Source organism: Microtus ochrogaster, unplaced genomic scaffold (assembly GCF_000317375.1).
Source record: "Microtus ochrogaster isolate Prairie Vole_2 unplaced genomic scaffold, MicOch1.0 UNK24, whole genome shotgun sequence".
NCBI lineage: Eukaryota > Metazoa > Chordata > Mammalia > Rodentia > Cricetidae > Microtus > Microtus ochrogaster.
Window position 1 is genome coordinate 1487380 of NW_004949122.1, and position 6880 is coordinate 1494259.

The following is a 6880-nucleotide window of genomic DNA, read 5'->3' on the forward strand; positions in this document are numbered from 1 at the left end:
GCCTCACAGCCCCGAGCCGGGGGCGGCCGGCCAGCTCATAGCGCCGCCGCTTCAGACCGGCCGCCCGGGAACGGGAGGGCGGGGGAGGGAGGGAGCTACCGGCGGAGACGCGCGCGTGCGCGTGACCGAGGGCGCGCACGCACGCTCCGCCCGGCTGAAAGCGGCCGGGTCTGGAGCGCGCTTGCACGCCGCGTCGTCGCAGACTTGAAGTCGTGGTAGGGGCAGCGAGTCCTGGTTGATATAAATAACATACGTTGTTTATATGTGTGGAATGTGCAAAGAATGAAAAAAATAAGATAAAGAGGAGCAAGTTAATCCAAAAATAATGAAGTGACCTGACCAGGCGAAGGGTTCTGGGTGCAGCCTCTGTAAAGATAGCCAGTCCCTGGCCCACGTTGTTGATTGCTGGGGTTGATTGGTCCACGGTAACCCTCTGGTCCTTCCATTCTTCCCCAGATGCGCCCCAAGTCTTGGGTGCATTCGGATGCTGTTTTGTTTAGTGAGACGGTGTGAGTAAGTAGTCTTCCCTTATCCCATCATCAGAAGTCAGTCTTGACCTTCGTGAGTCTGTTCCCTGGGATTTGTATGCCCCACACTTTCCAGAAAGACCTAGGCAAACTTTAGTAAGCTTGTTTTTATTTTATATCTTGGCTTTTGTTCTTTTGTTTGGGCTTGGGTTTTGGTTTTTTGTTTTTGTTTTTTTATTTTCGAGACAGGGTTTCTCTGTGGCTTTGGAGCCTGTCCTGGCACTAGCTTTGTAGACCAGGCTGGTCTCGAACTCACAGAGATCCGCCTACCTCTGCCTCCCGAGTGCTGGGATTAAAGGCGTGCGCCACCATTTGAGACAGGGTCTCACTATGTAGCCCTTGCCAGCCTGGAACTTGATCTGCATACCAAGCTGGCCTCAAACTCACAGAAATCCGCCTGCCTCTGCTTCCTAAGTGCTCAGATAAAAGGCGTACGCCACCATGCCCAGAAAACTTGTTTTTATATGTGACGAATTTGTATTTCTTATTCTAGTTCTACTTCGGTGTAAATCAACAAGTATCTGGGGTTTTAACCTGTGGTCCATGCTCCCCCCCCACCCGGAAATATGCAGCATATGTATGCTATGGATTGCTGTCTGTGTCCATGGATGCTTCCACATACACCAAAGTGGTTTTTCATTTCATTGCTTGCTCTAAGAAGCCTTTGCTCCCTAAACAAGCTAAGTAAGAATCTCTGATATGCGCCAGAGACTCTGAAAAGGAATATTGGGGAGTTGGAGTTCCCTACCTTGACAACCAAGCTCACACCAAGAGTTGTCACTCAGGTTGGCTCCCAAGTGCTCTGCCTCAGTTCCTCCGGACCAGGGTCATCCCATCCTTATAGCCTGTACACTGACCTCATGCCTCCCTCCGTGCCTGTGGAGAGCAGCTGCTCTCTGCCCTGCCCGGCTTCAAGCTCACAGTTGCCCCGTCCACACTCAGGTCCTAAGAGATGCTATTTTTATCTCCTGCCAGAGCAGGAAGAGAAAGGCTGAGGAGGGAGGGAAGTGATGGACCATGATTTTCCCCCCTCTCTCCTGTAGTGAGAGGGCTGGATTCCATTTGGAGACAAGCTGGCCTCAATTTGTCAAGCTTTAATTCCCCAGCACGGAATACAGTGCCCATAGCCCTGCAGGAAGAGACTGGGAAGTGGGCATGAACTGAATGAAAAGCATGCCATCAGTGACTGGTGGAAAACACAGAAGTCTGCTGTGGCCACTGCTACCTCGTAGGGAACGAGGGCTCCTTCAGGAAAGACCTGAGGCTGGAAACCCGCTGTGCGGACTGGGCTTTCTACTCAAGAAAACAAAAGGCAGGTGGTGATTGGGGGGAGGGGGAGGGGGGTGTGTTACTTTAAGGCGAAGATACAGCGTCCACATTTTGCAACAAGCTAATAATCCCCAAGGAAAGAAGCTGAGGCTTCCGGAGGGCCTTTCAGACGTCCACATTTGACCAATGACATCTTGAGACAGTATGATCCCAGAGCTGTCATTCACGCCAAGCTAGATTCTGTTATTTACCAATGGTGTAGCCTTGGGAAAATTTAACCCTCTGAGCTTTGGTTTCCTGGTTTATAAAACAGAAGCGCTAAGGCCTGACTTGCAGGGCTTTTACAAGGACTTAATTGGAGAAGCTATAAATAAAACACCTGACCAGACACCAGGTACGCGCTATGCTTGCTATTATTACTGTTGGTATAATGAACCCTTCTCTCTAGTGACCACTTCTGTGAGTTTCATCACCAAACACTACCAAACAGTTCAAATGAGGAATTTTCGACAAGTTTCTTCGCTAATCCTGAGTGTGGTCAAAAGCCTGTGCCCAACATACATACATTTTTGCTGGGCCAAACATGAGGCACTAGGGACACAGGAATGACAAAGAGCTTCCTTGAGTGTTTAGAAGCAGCAATTACTAACTGCAAGTTTTCGTCAGTGCTGTGAAGGAAATCTTAAAGGGCCCCTGGGTGTGATTTCCAAACCAGCTGCATCACCAGGGAATTATAGAAATGCAAATTCCTGGGCCTCACCCCAGACTAAGAGGAGGAGCAACTAGAATGGGGGTGGGGGACAACCTGTGCTCTCAGGAGCCCTAAAGGTGATTCTGGTACTGGCCACCCAGTGAAGAAAGGTTCAGCTCCCGCCTCTCCTTTGATGTGTTGCAGGTGCCTCCCCACCTCCACGCCCCCACCCCATCACCCCGTCACCCTATGGCGCCTGCCTGCCACTCTCTCCCTCACAGTGTGTTCTACCGCACCAGCCGGATTCATCCTGTAAAAGCATCAGCCTGATGCGTCATGCACCGGCTTTCCGGTGCCAGTGTCTCCCTAGCTCATCCAAAATAAAAGACAGAGTTCTTGCAAGATGTAAGGGCAGTTCTCAAGTCCGACCCGTCACTCAACCGTTGCCTTCTGATGGTACCTCCTACTCTCCTCCAACTACCATGGCTGCAACTGTGGCTCCCTGACTCTTCTTCCAACCTTAGACACACAATCTTTCCTCTGACTTGGATTCTTCTTCCCTCTGACATCCATATCGCTCTTTTCTCATCTTCTTCACATCCGCATTCAATGTTAATCTCTGAGTAAGAATAAAATAGCAACACTGTGGGGGCTGGAGAGATGGCTTAATGGTTGGAAGCACTGACTGCTCTTCCAGAGGACCGGGGTTCAATTCCCAGCACCCACATGGCAGCTCACACCTATCTGTAATTCCATTTCCAGGGAATCTGACACCTTCACACCAATGCACATAAAATAAAGTTGTTTTTAAATAAATATATCTATCTGACATAAAAAAAATAGCAACAATGTTATTGAACCCTCAGAAACCAAGCGCAGACTCTTCCTGATGTCACACCATGGTCCCTACACTGTGTAGCCCTCTAAGTCTCTTCTCTCCCTTGCCAAGGTGTGGGTGGCAATTTCTGACATTTCCCAATATGCCTCAGCATCTAGATGCTGGGAAGCTCTGACCTCAGCCTGAGGCTTCTTTGCCCCAGGGAAAATGAAAGCCACAGCCACGACCACACTCTACAAACCTACCCCAACATCCTTGGTTTTGCCTGTCACCGTGGCTGATCTTATTCTTCTCCAGAAGGACATAATTAAGAAATGTCAGAAAATACCATAGCACTTGGTATTCACTAATCTGAAAGCAGGCCAGCCTTGGGTTTGAGATGCCACAGGATTGGGGCCTTGGAAACACTGCAGGCTGGTGGGGGGGAGAGGGGGGAGATGGAGTTGACAGGTGTTCTTTGCATGGCTCTGTTATAGCCTCAGTGATTCCACTGGCTAGTACCCACAAAGACAGATATCCAGGCAACCCAGAGCCCACAGAGCCAGGGATGCCCGCACCCCTAGCTTACATCTGGTTACATCTCCACAAGCGAGCATCATCTGCTGGATCACCTGAGAGTGCACCTCTGCAAACCTCTCTCCATCGTGCTGGAAACAAACAGCAGGGAAGCACAAGGCATAGAATGTGAACATTCCCCTCCACATGTGCCTTCGCTCTTCTTTCCTGTCACCTAGCTTGGTGCTTGCCACATAGCCCTTTCTCTAGGCATTTGCACATATATTAGATCCACAACTGTGTTTTAAAATTTTCCATGGTTCACATGATTGTGATGGGGTTTTTTGTTTGTTTGTTTGTTTGTTTGTTTGTTTTTGAGACAGGGCTAGTATCCCAGGCTGACCTCAAACTCAACATATAGTTGAGGATGCCCTTGAACTTCTGATCCTCCTTCTTTCACGTCTTGAGTGCCGGCATTACACACGTGTTCCACCATGCCTGGTTTATGTGCCTGCTGGAGAACAAGCCCTGGACCTCATGCATGCTCCACAAGCCGGCCAGGCTCCACTGTTAACCTCATGGTTTGCTTCTTTAACTCATCAAAATCCCTTGAAATTTTGAGGAGTCTTGTATGACAAAGTACCCAGAGATACCCCCAGAGTATCCCTGATTCAGGGGGACCCTGAGAGATCTTATCTGTTCGGGTACTATACTTCACTTCCTTGCACACTCATCCTGGTGCGTGTAGATAGATGTTTCAAAGGGTGGATTCCTTGAAATGAAATCATGAGCCAAAGGGAGTTACGTTTTAATTTTGGTAGATTCTTTTTCAGTTGCCCTCCAAAAGACTTTACCAATGTATACTTCTACCAAGGAGCTTAAAAGGGAATCGTACCAGTTAGTTATTGGCAACTTGGTACAAACTAGAGTCACCTAGGAAGAAGGAACCTTGTTGCAGAATATTACCTTAACTGTGTAAAGGTATGTTGCGTTTGTTTTACCTTACCTGCCTAAGGCAACTGATTGGTCTAATAAAACACTGAACAGCTAATAGCTAGCAGCAGAGTGATGACTGGGGGGGGGGGGGGGGGGGGGGCTGGTAGGCAGAGAGAATAAGTAGGAGGAAGAATCAAGGCTTGAGAGGGCTAACAAGAGAGACACCCAGGGCCAGCCATCCAGGCAGCTGCCAGACAGTTAGACACACAGGAAACAGAAAGGTAGGACATACAGAATGAAAGAAAAGTAAAAATCCCTAGGCAGAACGTAGATGAAGAGAAACAGGTTAAATTAAGTTATAAGAGCTAGTGAACAAGCATAAGATAAAACCAAGCATTCGAAAAGGCTCCAGCCCAGTGATGGTGGCGCATGCCTTTAATCCCAGCACTCAGGAGGAAGAGGCAGGAGGATCTCTTGTGAGTTTGAGGCCAGCCTGGTCTACTAGAGCTAGTTCCAGGACAGGCTCCAAAGCTACAGAGAAACCCTCAAAAATAAAAATAAAAAAGTCTCCATGTCTGTAGGCAGAGACTGTTTGTTCATTTCCCAGCCTCCCAGATCCAAAATAATCACACAGAAACTATATTAATTAAAAGACTGCTTGGCCAATTAGCTCAGGCTTATTAACTAACTCTTACATCTACATTAACTCATTTCTGTTTTTTATATTTTATATTTTACCTCGAGGCTTGTGGTTTACAGATAAGGTTCTGACATCTGTTTCCTTCAGCAGCTACATGACATTTCCCTGACTGACTCTGCCTACTTTCTCCTCCATCTCTGCTTGGAATTCTCACGTTGCTCTATTCTGCCCTGTAATAGGCCCAATCAACTTCTTTATTCATTAACCATTAAATGCACACATATACAGAAGGACTTCCCACACCACATGTCATGCTTTGGGGGCTGGTGGTCCGAGAATGTCTGCTACAAAACCTCACTTGAAGAATTGCCTCCATCAGATTGGCCTTTGGTCATGTGTATAGGTCAGTTTTGGTGATTGCTATAGCAGAGCCTCACCCATTGTGGGTGGTGCCATTCCTGGACAAGCGGTATAAGAAAACAAGCTGGGCAAATCGGTAAGCAGCATTCTACCATGGTGTCTGCTTCAGTTCCTGTCTTTAGGTTCCTGCTTTGAGTTTATGTCTTGGCTTCCCTCAATGAAGAATAAACCCTTACCTCCCCGAAGATGTTTCTGGTCATTGTTTTATCATAGTAACTGGAGAAAGAAAAGTAGTACATTATTGTTTGATCTTTATTGCTTTCAATCAGCAGTGAGTTTGAGCAGTCTGGACATTTAGAGCTTTTACATAACCAATAAATATAGAAAGGAGAATGTATGCACTTTAGCTTGCATTTTAAAGTATCTGTTCAGGGAACTGTGAAATGGCTCCAGTGGGTAGAATTGTCTGCCCGGAGAGCCTGATGACTAGGATTCTATCCCTGGAACTGACCATCCCTGGGGCCAATGGACAAGTGAGTGGATAACTGGCTCCACACATGCGCCATGGTGTGTGCATGCCCACACACACACACACACACACACACACACACACACACACACACTAGAAATAAAATGCTGAGTGTAATAAAGTATTTATAACTTTGGCATGGTTTTTGGTTGGTTGTCTTCTAACTGATTTATTTGCATTTCTTTTTCTGTATCCCTTGTCCTTAACTTCGCTTACTATTTTGTTTAAAGTTTGTTTTTTTATTTTTGATAACTGATAGTCTTTTCTGTTATGGTTTCTGAATCTTGCTTAAGAAGGACTGTCCAATTAACAATTTTTGCATTTTTAATGCTTTTGTGTTTTTCTCTTTAAGAAATTTGGTTTCTTTATCCATCTGGAACATATGTTTACACACAGTATATGGCACAATTTTATTTTTTCCATATGGGGAGCCATTTGTTGAAAATATTATGTATTGTATATTGAATATTGCATAGTCCACTCAGTAGCTCTCTCTGGAACTTTAAGCAAAACAAGAACTTTCACCTGTTTCCACCTCCTCCTCTCTACCCCTCCACACAGAACTCTCTAGAACTCCACCCACGGTACCAAACAG